We start from the raw sequence: 14,369 nt of genomic DNA on the forward strand, positions 1-14,369 counted from the left end.
TTAGCAAGTTTTGCCTATTCACTATCCAACCCTTTTTCTAGATGCTTCGTATAGAATAAGGACAGCTGGAACTCAAGGAAAGCTACTTTTGTGTTGCTAATTGAAATGAAATTTATTACATGCCTTTTATTGCCCTTTGTCCCTAGTCCTCATATGACCAAGAAGAAGAGTTATTTCTGCCTGCATTGATATCATTTAGCACTATCTTAACTAACAACAGAATGTCATCCTGTGACTCTAACATAGTCACCTTTTCTTGTATGAGTTTTAACATCTTTGCCCAATGAAGAAGCCACTGAAGTTTTGTAAACTCGCATAAGCTTTGAAATGCCCAGATAAAGGTATCACTACTTTGTGGGTTTTGGAATTTGTAGTATTTTGCTGAATGGCCAATATTGGTACCCATGAATATGCTTTCAAATATAAAATGACATCTCAAAGTAGCAGATATTTCTCAAAGAAATATGGAAAAATGTCTGAATGTGAAGCATGCACTTCCTGGAAAATGTATGCAGTATGATTTGACTCAGGACCAGAAGCATTGTGGTAGTCTCAGAAACCAAGGATAAAAGAGAATTCATTTGGCCCAGGTTTTTAAGTGAATTATGGTAATTTAATTATCTTCTTTTCTCAAATGAATATGCTTATCAGAGAATAGTTATCCCTGTGAACTTCTCTAGATACTGCATAAAAATGTACATGTTGGGAAAAGTGACAAATAAAATATCTGTATTAGTGGAAATTGCAAATGAACTGAGAAACAATACATTGGTGAAAATATGAATTTTATGTGTTTTGCTTTCTAAAATGCAGATTGGTACAGAAACTGAAAAGGACAGATGTATGACTAAATGTATAAAGTTGATACCAACTGTTCCATTAAACCTCTGAAGCTCATGATGATGATGATGATAATGAAGATTATTTTCATTGCCCAAATACATTCCATCAAAAGTCTAGAAACAACGAAATATCTTAAATGAGTGCTACCAAGATTCTCATATTGGGGCCAAGCAAGGACCTTGAGAGAGAGCTTTCGATTGATGGTAGATCACAGACCAAAAATCCCTCTCCCTTGTCGCCACCCTATGAAGGATTTATAACATCATTTGCAAGGCTGGTCACTAGGCAGAAAGGAATCTATTTTTTAAATAACCTGATTCAATGCAAAGAACTGACTGCCCAGTTACTGTTTCCTATGCCACATCCTACTTGCAAACATTTGTATGCCTACCTTCTCTGGACCACCAATATCATTTCTGTTTATATCATTGTGAAATGAAACATGCAATCAGAGATGACCAAATATCCCATCACTTCAATCTAAAGAGAAACTCTTTGGTTGAGACCTGGCTTAAGAAAGAGGTTTTGCAATCACAAGCAGTCATACTTAAAAGTAAATTTTCTACCAGAAACTTATAAGACTGTTAATCCATTTTATGATCTCATAAATGTGGAATAGGATGCCAGCAATTAAATTGTTATCTGGCTATACACACACACACACACACACACACACACACACATATATATATATATATATATATATATATATATATATATATATATGGCAAAACTCAACTATGTTATCAATCACAGTGTGAAACATCTCATAATTCCCAGGTAGAAGAACATAAACATTTTGTCCATTTTTATGTTGTAGCCTGGTCAGAAGATGAGGAATGGGATGTTGGGATAGCCCAGAGGAGGATAGAAGTAGCCCTGGAGAGAGTTATTTTGGAATTCCTGGCAGTTCCCATGAGACTGGAGAAAGCAGTATCAGTTCTCATGAGAATCTGCCAGAAGCCCAGGCTGAGAAAAATGTGGGAGACAAATGTTTGTCCAGGTCAAAGCACTTGGATCTTCAGAGGTAGAGCATGCAACAAAGACAGACTCACTTTTTCCAGAGGCTTAAAGATAAGGAGAGGAAAAGTAGGTGTGTTCTAGGAGGGATTGAGGCCTTTGAAAGGGGTTTCTGCTGGTACAATCCTTGTATTCAGGTGAACAGCTCTAGGTTCTTGGTCCTATGTTTTTGAGAATTCATATATTCAAGTCTCCAAGTTGTCCCTGTTTCTAGTTCATGTGTGGCCTTGGATCCCTGCTATCATGCTTATGGTTATATCTGTAGATTGACTCTTGTATCTGAAAGGATTTTGGACTCTTAGCTATCTTGGAAATAACTTTTGGAACTTTGCTTCTCTTTTTTAGCGTTGCTTATTTTTTTATATACTCTTCTCTAAATAAACTTTTACTTACTGGATTATTTGAACAGCGTGTGGTTTGTGGTGAAAAGGTGTTTCAGGACTGTTGAGCAACATTATAGGTTGAAATTTAATTTGGAAAATCCTGCAGTTTTGTATGAAATACAGACAGATTAAAAAACAATCAATATTGACAGATACGCTTTTAATGGAACAAATACGCTCCCTTTACAGTGTTATTTTATGCACAAACTGTCATCAGAATTTTTGTCATTGTGTTGCATGTACAACGACAACACAAAAAACAGTGGCAATGTCACAGCAAGCTAAACCCCAACATAGTACCACTCCAAGATAGTACTCTACCCTGATACAGTGCCATTATACCAAAGTGCAATACAACTTCTTGGGTATATTTTAATATGTGCAGGCAATTCATTGTGCAAGCAGAAATCTTGCCTTCGTAGATTTTCATTGCAGGCTGAAATATTCACCAAGGAATACTCAAAATAACTCTTCCATTGTAGAAAGAACAAATCTCTTTCCATAATATTCAAATATTATTTGCCTATACACATTTAGTGTATATCATTGACCCCTATATTCTTTGCCATGTTAACAGCATTCAGAATTCAAGAGATGCTCAGATTGCCTGCACAAGGAAGAGAAACATCCGTGGGGGTGAAAAAAATAATTTGCTGGGATGAAAAATTAATAGCGATGAAAAAATTGCTTGACAGTGTCCATTTAAATCTTAATTCTGCACTAGCCCAGTTGAAGGAGTCCGTTGCTTAGCACCTGTTCCTACACATTACTGTCTTATTTCACATTTTCATATAACCTTGAAATAAAATAATGTCAATGTATGCACACATGGAAGTTTTTTAATGGATAGCAATATAATGTAAATGAGACTTTTTTTTTAAGATTCAAGGATCTCTCTTTCCTTGAGATCGAAGTCCATATCTTTCTTGTGAATAGTCTTCTGTCATTCAGGTGACGTGTTGTGTAACATTTTGATACCATGTGACACTTTGTCAGCACACCTAAACCAGAAATTAGCACTTTAGTTAAACGTTTCCTTACTATTGATAAGTGATTTTGCCTTCTGTATTGTACTAAGATGCTTGTGAACAGCATCCTAGGCTTTGCAGTTTGGTGAGGCACTAGAGCTCTCTGACTGAGACCTGATGGGGACTTTATACAGCTAGAATATCTACTTCTTTTTTTAAAAAAAAGAAGCTGGTGTCATCACATACTCCAGGTTTAGTTTCCTCAGAAGAATACTGCTCATAGTAGTGATCACTGAACCAGTGCTAGTCCACAAGCTGTCTATTGGTCCAGTACAAATGTCCAGAAATAGTTGACTGAATCAATATAAACTTATAATAATAATAAACTTTATTTATATTCCACCATTACCTCCCTGAAGGGACTCGGGGCGGCTAACAAAGCACTCCATAAAATAAAGGTAAAGCTTGGCAATGCGATTCTCCATCAACTATGTATGATGAAACTTTATTTATAGACCACCTTATTTTCCTGAGGGGACTCAGGGCAGCTTACAGCAAATGCACAGTGGCAAACATTCAATGTCAACAATAATATATAAACAAATAAAAAGCAACTCAGTGACAAAACAATTCAAATAAACCAAATGTGAAACAATAAACAGAATTACAAACATATTAAACCCTTAAAATCTCCTTAAATCATTTCTAAAATTAGGCTAAAATTGTTGGAGGGGGGGTGCTAAACCGTAGATTAACAGGTCGGATATTAGCAGCTAGGTGAGGATGCATATAGATGTATTTAATCCTCCTCCTCTCCATAGCTTAAAATGCATAGATATGTCTTTAGCAGCTTTTTAAAGGCAAGGAAGGAGGAGTGCATTTTTAATCCCTTAGGGAGGGAGTTCCAGAGGTGGGGAGCGGTCATGGACCCTTATTCGGACCCTTGATAAGTTGCTTCCTTTCCAAACACACCCCATCCAGCTAAATGCTTTGGCTCTTGTGGGATGCTCTAGTAACATAGAAAAATCAAAGTTGTATTTTTATAAAAGTAGGAATTTCATATCTTCCAAGTCCTAATAGAAATCTATTGAATTATTAGACTAAAGGTCATCATAGAGCATCTGCCATTAATATGTCCACCCCAGTTTTTAAACTTTGTAATATTACCCTTCTCATTTCATTTGCATTTTAGAAAAGCATAAGAGGGGGAGTTGAACCCCATTTCCCAAGAATAGAGATGTTTTACAGCACTTTCTTTCCTTGACAGATATTGATGACTTCATTCTGCCTCTTCTCTCTTCTCCCTAATGCATCCATTCCCCCTTTTCTTCCATCAGCCAGAATGAGATGCAGCATAAATGCATTTGCTTTGTGGAAGAACACAGAAACTCCATAAAGCTAGCTGGGAGTTTTGCAATGCAGATGGCATGAACTGCATCATTTTCCAAAGAGAAGAGTTCTAAATACATCCTAATAGAAATCTCTGTCTTTCTCTGCTATCTTTTTCCCTGCCAAAAATATACTCCATGTAAGAAGTAATAAGCATCCTCCCATTTCAGATCTTTCATCCAAGATGCTTTTGCTGACTGTATAACCTTCACTAACCTGAAATTCCTGAGTAATCCCGGGAGGTCAATGCATCTTGGAATAAAATTTTTGTAATGTCATTTAAGGCTACCCCTAATCTAGAATTATTGAAGAGGCATGGGTCATGGGAATTGAGTTTGACACTTGACAAATACTTGGCTTTGTGTAAATGGACAGGGCACTGAAATAACTGCCTCTGGGTGTCACATGAAGAGAAATTAATTCTTTATTAACTTCCGCAATGATAATCTAATAAACTCATTTGGTCTACTAGTTTCAGCAGTTTAAAATGCTCAGTGGATTGGATGCAAATGGGCTTCCCCCCTCTGGAACTTCTGCCTCTCTAACCTACTCTAAAGAGAGAAAGAGGCCCACACTCTGAATCAGGAATGACTACAAGCCTTCTTGGATTGACTCTCAGTGCAACGTGCAATTATAAAAAGAGTGCAAGCAGACCATTTTCTGCATGTTTACCTTGGAATGCACCAGTAAGTCAGAGATGCATATTCAAAATATATTGCTGGAATTTTTTTCCTCATTGCATGATCACTAGTCAAGCCCATTCTACCACAAACAAGACAAGATACTGAGCCCAATTTTAGTTCTCTATGAAGTAACTTTGTGGTGTATCGGTAACAGTTTCACACTTTCTAAGTGCAGATCTAATTGGAAAATGCATCTGATTTGCAGAAATTAGTTCTGTAGCTGTGGTGGACAGAACACATATGCCACTCCCACTCCCAAAACCATTTTGTGCTAGTACTCGGGAGAAAAAACACAGTGAAAAAAACCTTTAAAACAAGCATTTCCTGGTTTGTTGTTACCAAATTTCAATGAGGGTGGTAGAAATACAGCCCATTGATGGTTCTGAGGCACTGATCTCTAGACCCAATGAAGTTGCCTATTCCTGTTTTGTAGAGAGATACACAACTATCATTAGATCCACTTGAATCCCCCACCTCCAATTCTCAGGAGTATCTCCTACAGGAACTCAACATTAATCTGGCTTATAGTGAATCAGACCATTAGGACAACAAAATCTGGGGCCGGTCTGAAGCACTGATGGCTTGGGGTTCACACCACTTTGTTCCCTAACCATGTCAGCAGTGGGAACAGAATCCCAAATGAACATTTGTGACAACAGTACCCTTTACCTGCATCATTGTTCATCACTGTAACAGCATCCTTGGAGCACCAGAGAGCTTGTAGTCATTGCTCAGCACTTTTGCTAATGTAAGAAAAAGCACCTGTGCAACTCAAGAGTGGAGATGGAAAAAGCAGGAGGCAATTCATCCTCTCCTTTTGAGATCACATGAGTGCCTTTGCTTACATTGGCAAGGGCACCTAGCAATAGATTGGCTACAAGCTCTCTGGAGGTCAGAGACCACTGCTATAGTGATGAAGTATAATACAGGTAAGTGTCATCTCCTTTTCCCTATGCCGTGGAATGTGAGGAGAGTGAAATGGAGGCATTGGCCCATGTGAACAATATGACTGGTTACAAATTAGAAGTGGTCCCGCTGTTCACATACACCCTGAAGCTCAATAAAGCTCTAGACAATTCCTCAACTTTGCCTAGTGTAGAAGCATGTTGAGAGCAAGATGGTTGTGTCATATAAACACCATGGAGCTGACTCTCACCCGCTTTAGGTTATAATGCTTGTGTAGATATGCCCAATGATTGTCTAAAACAGAGATTGAATTGTGCTTCATAGAACTGATTAACTGCATGAAGTCACAGCCATTTGAGATGTGCCCTCAGTGAGAATAAATCTTCAGAATGCACATTTACATCAGGACTTTGTCTTGTCCACCTGTATCAATTTATTCTTGGAACTCCAACATGCTACTTGACCCCACTTCAAACTATTTTTCTTGAATTCATCTCTATCAAGAATTATTACTGCCAAGATTTCAAGTAACTTTATTCCAAACTACAAATACTCATAAAGACTGTGAGGATGGGGCTTCTCAGCATTGTTTCATTGGTCCTGCCAAATCAGAAGCTATTTTCTTAAAATCCCTAAGCTTTTAATCCCCCAAACTTTGTAAGTTCCTAGTGCAGAGGACTGCAACCTTTGCTTTTGGCAGACATGTATTAAACAAGTATATTTATGCTATAACATTGTTAGACTCTTTGCCAGAACAAAATGGCCCATATTTTCATATTGAATTAGTTCAAGTAGTCCATAGGTATCACCCTTTTACCAATTCCCCATGCAGAATCCAAAGTTGGTCCATACATTAACATTTGGGTATAATTTGACTACAATTTGATATAAAATGAGATAATACTAGAAGACTGGATCTTTAGCTACCCATACATCTCTCTCTAATTTAAATATTTCTTAACATAGCTAACCAGTCTGTTTCATATTCCACTGATGTGTACTGAACTGGGGATAATGAAATAAGGAATGGAGGAGGGGAAGGGGAATGTGATTTCAGACTCGGTAGATCACCAGTTAATGGCACGAAAAACCTTGAGGGAGTATCTATGCTCCTTACTCATTTACAATGCCACCTGCAGTTCCAAATTCCAGCGAGGTATCTTAGCATAATCACATGCTCTTCTTCAGTTTTAACAAGGGACTTGGATAAATAATAGAGAAGTAAATGAGTACTGAATTTGTAAACTATAATGCTGTTACAGTTATATCTGGGAGGGACTGTCATATGACAAAGCATGAAAGCAAGGAAGTCAGGCTTGGTCTGCTTCTGATACTAACTGTCAGTTTCACGAACAAAGATCTCACAGAAATGACCTTCATATTTGGGATGTTGAGGTTATGGATGAGTCACGGGCACAATTTAGACCCAATGGTCCTCCTGTATGTGTGTGTGTGTGTGTGTGTGTGTGTATGATGATGGCAATCACAGCCCATGTCTGGCATCTCTCATCATTCCAGATTATGCAGGACCAAAACAATTTAGTGTGTGAAAGATTTGCTGCAAAAGTTGTACAACATGGGGCATAAGCATGCACTAATTGCAGCCTGACATACATCAGATCCTTCATCTACAGTTATCACCTTGTTATTTATTCCTAGTGTCAACTATGTGTTTAGAGATCTATACAAATATTACATTTTTCCCAGCAAGAGTCCAGAAACTACCAAATAAAAGGCATTGTACAATCAATCTTTCTGTTTTAAGCAGAATTCTTGTGATAAGAGGAGGGAACTGGAAGAGGAGCAGAGAAAACCCAAGGAAGTTACAAGTAGAAGCAGTAAGGGTGGCAAGAAATGATTCTTTGCTGTCTCTATTACTCAGCTCAATTTTGTCTAGCACATCTTTTCCATGTAGTTAAAAGACAATTACATCCTAAACCTCAGATTGCTCAGGAGGTGCCATCAGACTCCACACTGAATAAATAACATCATGATAATTGTAGAGAGAAACTGAAGCTTAACCCAGATAAGATGGGAGTGCTGCTGGTCAGTAGTAAAATCAGCATGAGATTGAGATCACAGACTATTCTGAATAAGGTTACTCTTTCTTTTAAAGATCAAGTTCATAACATGAAGATGCTCTTGGGCCAAACATTGTTCCTGGAAAGCCAGGTCAGGCACACCTTTGACGCGTGAAAATCTGGTCACATCGGCTCATGCCCAATTACCTCTCAATTAGACTCCTCTAATGTGCTATATGTGGGGCTGTCTTAAAAAGTATTTGAAAGCTGGAGCTTGTGCAAAATGCAACGGCCAGGCTGATTTCAGGTGTGCATTTTAGAGACTCTATAACCCTGTAAGAACTGAACTGGCTTCCAGTTTACTTCTGAGCAAAATTCAAGGTGTTGGTGTTGACCTGCAAAGATATAAATGACTTGGAGCCAAGATATCTGAAAGACCATCTCCACCCATATAAGCTGCCAGAAAATTGAGCTCTTTAGAGGAGACTGTCCCAACATCTCATGAAATTAGATTGGTGGGTACAGATTAACAAGGCTGTCTCTGTAATGACGCTCTTATGGTGGAACTTCCCACCCTTGGAAACTAAACTGGCCCCAGTGCCAAAACAATGTTATTCTGCGTGACATTCAGTGTTTGAAATTGTTGCTTTAACTGTTTCCAAAATTGAAATGTTTCTAGAGCTTTGAAAGAGAATTTTAATGTGCTTGTAAAATGATTTTACCTTTGAATTGTTTTATTTTTTTATCACTTTGGGAACTCTTGTAGACTGGGAGGTGATGCATAGGTAATTTAAATAAAAAAATAATTAAAATGGTAAATAGGTGGCTTAACTCTATTCTCACTCTTAATAATAATAATAATAATAATAATAATAATAATAATAATAATAACTTTATTCGTATATCCCACCACCATCTCCCTGAAGGGACTCAGGGCAGCTTACATGGGGACCAAGCCCAACATAAGCAAGGAATTCAAAGTTATATAATTAAAAACATAGAAATAAACAATATAATTAAAACAATTAAAACCAGAAAAGTAAAAAAAAATCATAAAACATATCAATTAACATCAACCCGCAGCAACCAGAAAAAGGGGACATATTCAGATTCAAGATGGCAGGGCAAGGCTTGTGGAAAACAGAACTATAGGGCCAGGGCTGGAAGTAAAGTGCTGGACAAAACCAAAACAATAATTAGAGCGAGGCAGACTTGATCAGGAGCTAAACCATTTTTCCTTGTTCTATTGTAAATGCACGAAACATATAGGCCTGGCAGAAGTTTATTTATGTGCACACTGTTGCTCTCCATACCCAGCAATATTTCTGCCAAATATGTTTTGGAAACTCAGAAGAGACTGGCTCTCACCCGTCCATCCATCACCAGCAAGCTCCGCCATCAGCATTCAGTCAAATTCCTTTGCCCTCCCACTGAATGCCAACAGCATTCCAGACAGCAGGAAATGTTAGTGTTCTCTTCCAACACATACACACACTCTATTCGGCCTTCCCTCTTGTGTCAGATCCTCTTTCTTTACAAAACAGATGGGTACAAGTTGTTTGGGACTTTCTTTCCTCTACAGCCTTGCCTTCCTCCTCCCCTAAAAGGCATCATGCAGGATTGAGTAGTCAGCCCTTCTTCAGCCACCCTTTCCAGAGAGGCAGGTAAAAGTTTAACCAGCTTCCCTTTCAGCGGCAAAGGCAAAGCCCCCCATTCACAGCCATGATAAATTGGTCCTGTCAAAACTACATGAATGCTCATATTGAAGGGGGAGGAAAAAAAACACTTCTTTCTTTCTTTTTAAGTTTCGGCCTCTCTCCAGTCGCGCAGCATCACTTGCTTGTTAGGCTACATTTAATGCCCACTTAGTCAAAGAATTCTTCTACTTTTCCTCATCCTTCTGTCCTGTCTTCCTGACCCCCCACATCCAGCCAAGGTTTCAGGCAGGAGTCTGTCATTCAGAGAATATGAAGATCCAATATTGGGGGTAAAAATGTAGAGTTGGAACCAAGAGACAAAACAGGAAAATAATAACAGCCTCTCTTGCTTTTTTACCCCACTTATTAATTTTTGCTTCCCTGAGGAATATCTCCAAAAATTGTACCAATTTTGAAGCAAAATGCCTCTTTTTCCAGCTTCTACTTATTTCTTTCCTGACCATAGTTCAAAAAACTCAGGGGAACATCAAGCATATAACTATGGGGACAATGCACCCCTAAATAATAATTCTGCCTGCCCAAATGAATTTTTCTTTTGGTTCCCCACATTTCTAGCAGTGAAGAGAGTGTGATATTGAACATGATTCACATCTAGGAATGATATGTTTTCTGTTCCCTTGCCACTTTTCTTTAGATGGCTAAACTGTATTTCTAAACTACCAAAATGCTAGAAATGTAGGAATAGAAGAAACATTTAATGGGGAGCAGCAGAATTATTTCAGGGCACAATGCCTTCATCCCCACTCCAGCTACACCCATGGGAAGTGTTTACCCTTACCTTCAACCTTCAGGATCACAACAAGGTATATTGCATTGACTTATTTTCAGGAGAAGGGCTTCATCTCTCCAGTTCCAAAGCCAACATCCAGCCTTCCTGTAGCCCAGTACTTATTTGCCTATGAGTAAATAACACCTAACATTCAGGATAAATGTTGTGTAACATGTGGACACCATGTAGCACTTTTTCAAAGGCTTTTCTTTGTAGTCATGGAAAATTAGCAGCACACCAAAAACAGAATTTAGTACTTTAATTAAATAGTTCTTTTCCATTTGGAAATGATTTTGCCTTCTGTTTTTTATTGGTCATAGCAAAAAATTCCATGAGATATATTACTGCTGTAAACCGCCCTGAGTCCCCTTCAGGGTTGAGAAGGGTCGTATACAAATATCAGTGATGATTATGATTATGATGATGATGCTTATTTTCACTATGTAGTTGGGTACCTGAGGTTCCATGGTGCCATTGTTATGTTTTATGTTATTTTTTTCTGCAAATTTTGTATTTTATGTGTTTGCACCTTTGAGTGCTGTGTAAACCGCCCTGAGTCTCTCTGGGAGATGGCGGTGGGGTTTAAATAAAGTTATTATTTATTATTATAGACTATGGCAACAGATCTTTTCTGATCTTGAAAGCTAAACAGGGTCAGCCCTAGTTAGTACCAGGATGGGAGAGCAGCAATGAATATCAAGTGCTGGAGGCTATATTTCAGAGTCAGAAACTGGCAAAATCTCAGTATTCTGAGAAACCCCTATGAAATTCATGAGTTGACATAACTAGTCAAGCATTTCAGAAGCACATAAACACAATCATTCTAGAAGCTCATAATTCTGTAAATAGAATTGTTGTTATTTAAGGAATCAATTTAATGAAAGTTCATATCTTTCAGTTCAGAATATGAGATAATCCATGAACTTGAAAAATTCTTACATAAAAGATCCTAAAACAATATTCTTACCCATCCCTACTTGAGTAAAGTGCTATATAAATTTTAAACCACACCACAGATACTATTCAAAACCTTAAATTAAGTCATGCCAGAAATCAATCAATCACAGACAACCCAGACAAGAAATCTATATAAAAATTTTAAGTAATACCTTAGTTCTTTAATGTTCTTCCATAAGTCTCTTAGAGATTGTATCAAGTAGATAACACCCCTCCACTTGGAATTTGCTTTTCTACCATGTTTCCAACTATCTTGAGGGATCTCTTGACCTTCAGGGCACAGTACAAAGGATTCAAGCATTCGGAGCAAGAGCTTGAAGTAGGGAACAATTCACAGCCCTTTTTGAGGTTTGGTGGGTGTGAAAGATCACATTTGGCCATGCTTTGATTATTGACTGGTTGTTCTATATCCTTGGGGCTCTCTGTTGTTGTTTTCATGGTTCAAAGAACTAGAAATAGGGAAGAGTGGTAGCCTACCTGGAAAGTGGGGAGGAGAATGATCAGTGTGGTGTATGCAGTTCAGAAAGAGGTTAAAGAAAGGAATCAGTAAGAGTTGGACAAGTCTTAGGGAGTACTTCATAGGGACAGAGGAAATTGTGGAAATGAGATATCAAGATCCAAAGGAATTATTAACCAAAGTCACAGGACCTTCTGATCCATCAACACATATCATGCAATAAGAATCTGAGAAGCCTTTGCCACCACATTTCAAATCTGGAGGTGCCTGAGCACTAAGTTTGTATCAGAGAAGCTGATGGAGCAATTTCCATGGAGGTGCTAAAGTTTATATGGACCTCTTATGGTGACAAATCTCTGTTGGGAATAGAGTTCAGCACCTGGATGGTTATGATACAACCCAAATGCATGAAGACGTGGATTCTCTGTCCCCATAGAAATGGACATACCAACATGTGTGTACACTCTGTACTGAATCATAATGCACTAAGAACTCTGGGACCTATGGTTCTTAATATGTCAAACAGACAAAAATAAATTTCTACAGTATAGATAGGCATAGTAATCATATGAGTAATCAGTGGATCTCTTCTCTATCATACTCAGAAGGCACAGAGAAGAAGGACAGCCACATCAAACAACCCCTCGACTGTTCTTCCAGGAGGCATAGGATAACTCCTTGAAGTGGCAATTCTTTGCACATTTTCCATGTAATAAGTCATACAGTTGAAAATGCATCTGAATGCACTTATATAGGGTTACATGGTTAAACATTAACAATAATAATCTTTTCTGAAGAAATCCCCAGAACTTGGAGAAACTAAAGAATTCTTAGCAGCTCATCAACTTACATCTCTTGAGGGCAGAAAGCAAATGGCAGAAAGGCATATTCAGTTATTTTGGACCCATCAAATATTGCAAAATCTACCAGTGCCAACCCTGGAGAAATTGGGGAGATGCAAAGAACAGCAGTGTAGGCCATTCAGCTATTTTTCCTTCTGTTGCTGACCATTCCCTACAGTTGAAGGACAAAGCTGAATGGAGGGAGCACCATCTTGTCCTTTGCACCAAGTCATAAAATGTCTTGAAATCTATAATAAACAAAACTGATGTTAATGTGAAGCTTAATTATGGGTTGGACTTGAAAAAGTTAGGAAGCCAAAATCAAATTTAGGGTTCTTTTCAATTTAGCATTCGACACGGTTTTCTTTTCTTTCCCTAATGGCTTTAGTTCTGTGCCAGTCCATTTCTTCTCCCCACATAATCTAAGATCATAGAACTGGAAATGAACAAATAAATTTGGGCAGTATTTTAATTCATTCATGCATGTAAAGGCATGTTTTCAATGCAAACAGATTGAAATTAAAATTCTGTTTCAACTCCCACTCCCACCCCTCAAAAAGCCCTGTTCTGTTAACCAGCAGCCTTGTGTGTCGGTCACTCTTCTGTCCTCCCAGCTCCTATTTAAATTATCCCAGTCACTCCGCAGTTATTAATTGCTCTTGACTGACTTCTTAAGTTAATTACAATTTCACAGTGTAGTATCAAGCATGATTAAAACAATTAGATGTTCCGCACCATACAGTTCATTCCTGCCTCCTTTGATTCTTCTCCCCACCAAAAATTTAAGCATACTTCTGCATCACTGCAACAAATTGGACAGCAGGACCTGAAATTATTACTGTATTAAATGCATTCAAATGGTTTGTGATTTCCTATTCCTCAACTATTGCTTTTCCTAAGTGGATGAGAGTTCTTGGAAGCTCATGTTTCTTGTAATTCTCTTTATTCTCCCCAGTTCATCTCCAGTTGATGCTCTAATGGAATGAGCTCTGCCATTAGGTAGAATGAGATCAACACCTCCAGCAACAGATTTAGTCAACGAACGAAACAGGCTTTTATGCATTATTGTATCTTCACAGATAGGGATAAAAAGAGGTGCTTGTGGTGTTGTCTGTTCATGTTGCTTTATAACTTGGATGGCTTTGATTGCATCTTAGTTTGGAGGCATGCAACCTGTGGCATCTGCCAGGGAGGGGATAAATTCTTTCTGGATTTTAGCCTGAATTTTCAAGGAAGATGTTTCTGTTTCTATTGCAGTTTGACATCACTTTAACTGCCCTGGTCTAATGCTAAGGAATTCTGGGTTTTTCTGTTTGTCTTCTCTATACAGAAGAAAGCCCATATAGCTGAAATAGCAAGTGAAGGGCACTGGTTTGCTAGTCTTCCTCACTGCTTTATCTGTCTTTCCTTCCA

Source organism: Anolis sagrei, chromosome 4 (genome assembly GCF_037176765.1).
Source record: "Anolis sagrei isolate rAnoSag1 chromosome 4, rAnoSag1.mat, whole genome shotgun sequence".
NCBI lineage: Eukaryota > Metazoa > Chordata > Lepidosauria > Squamata > Dactyloidae > Anolis > Anolis sagrei.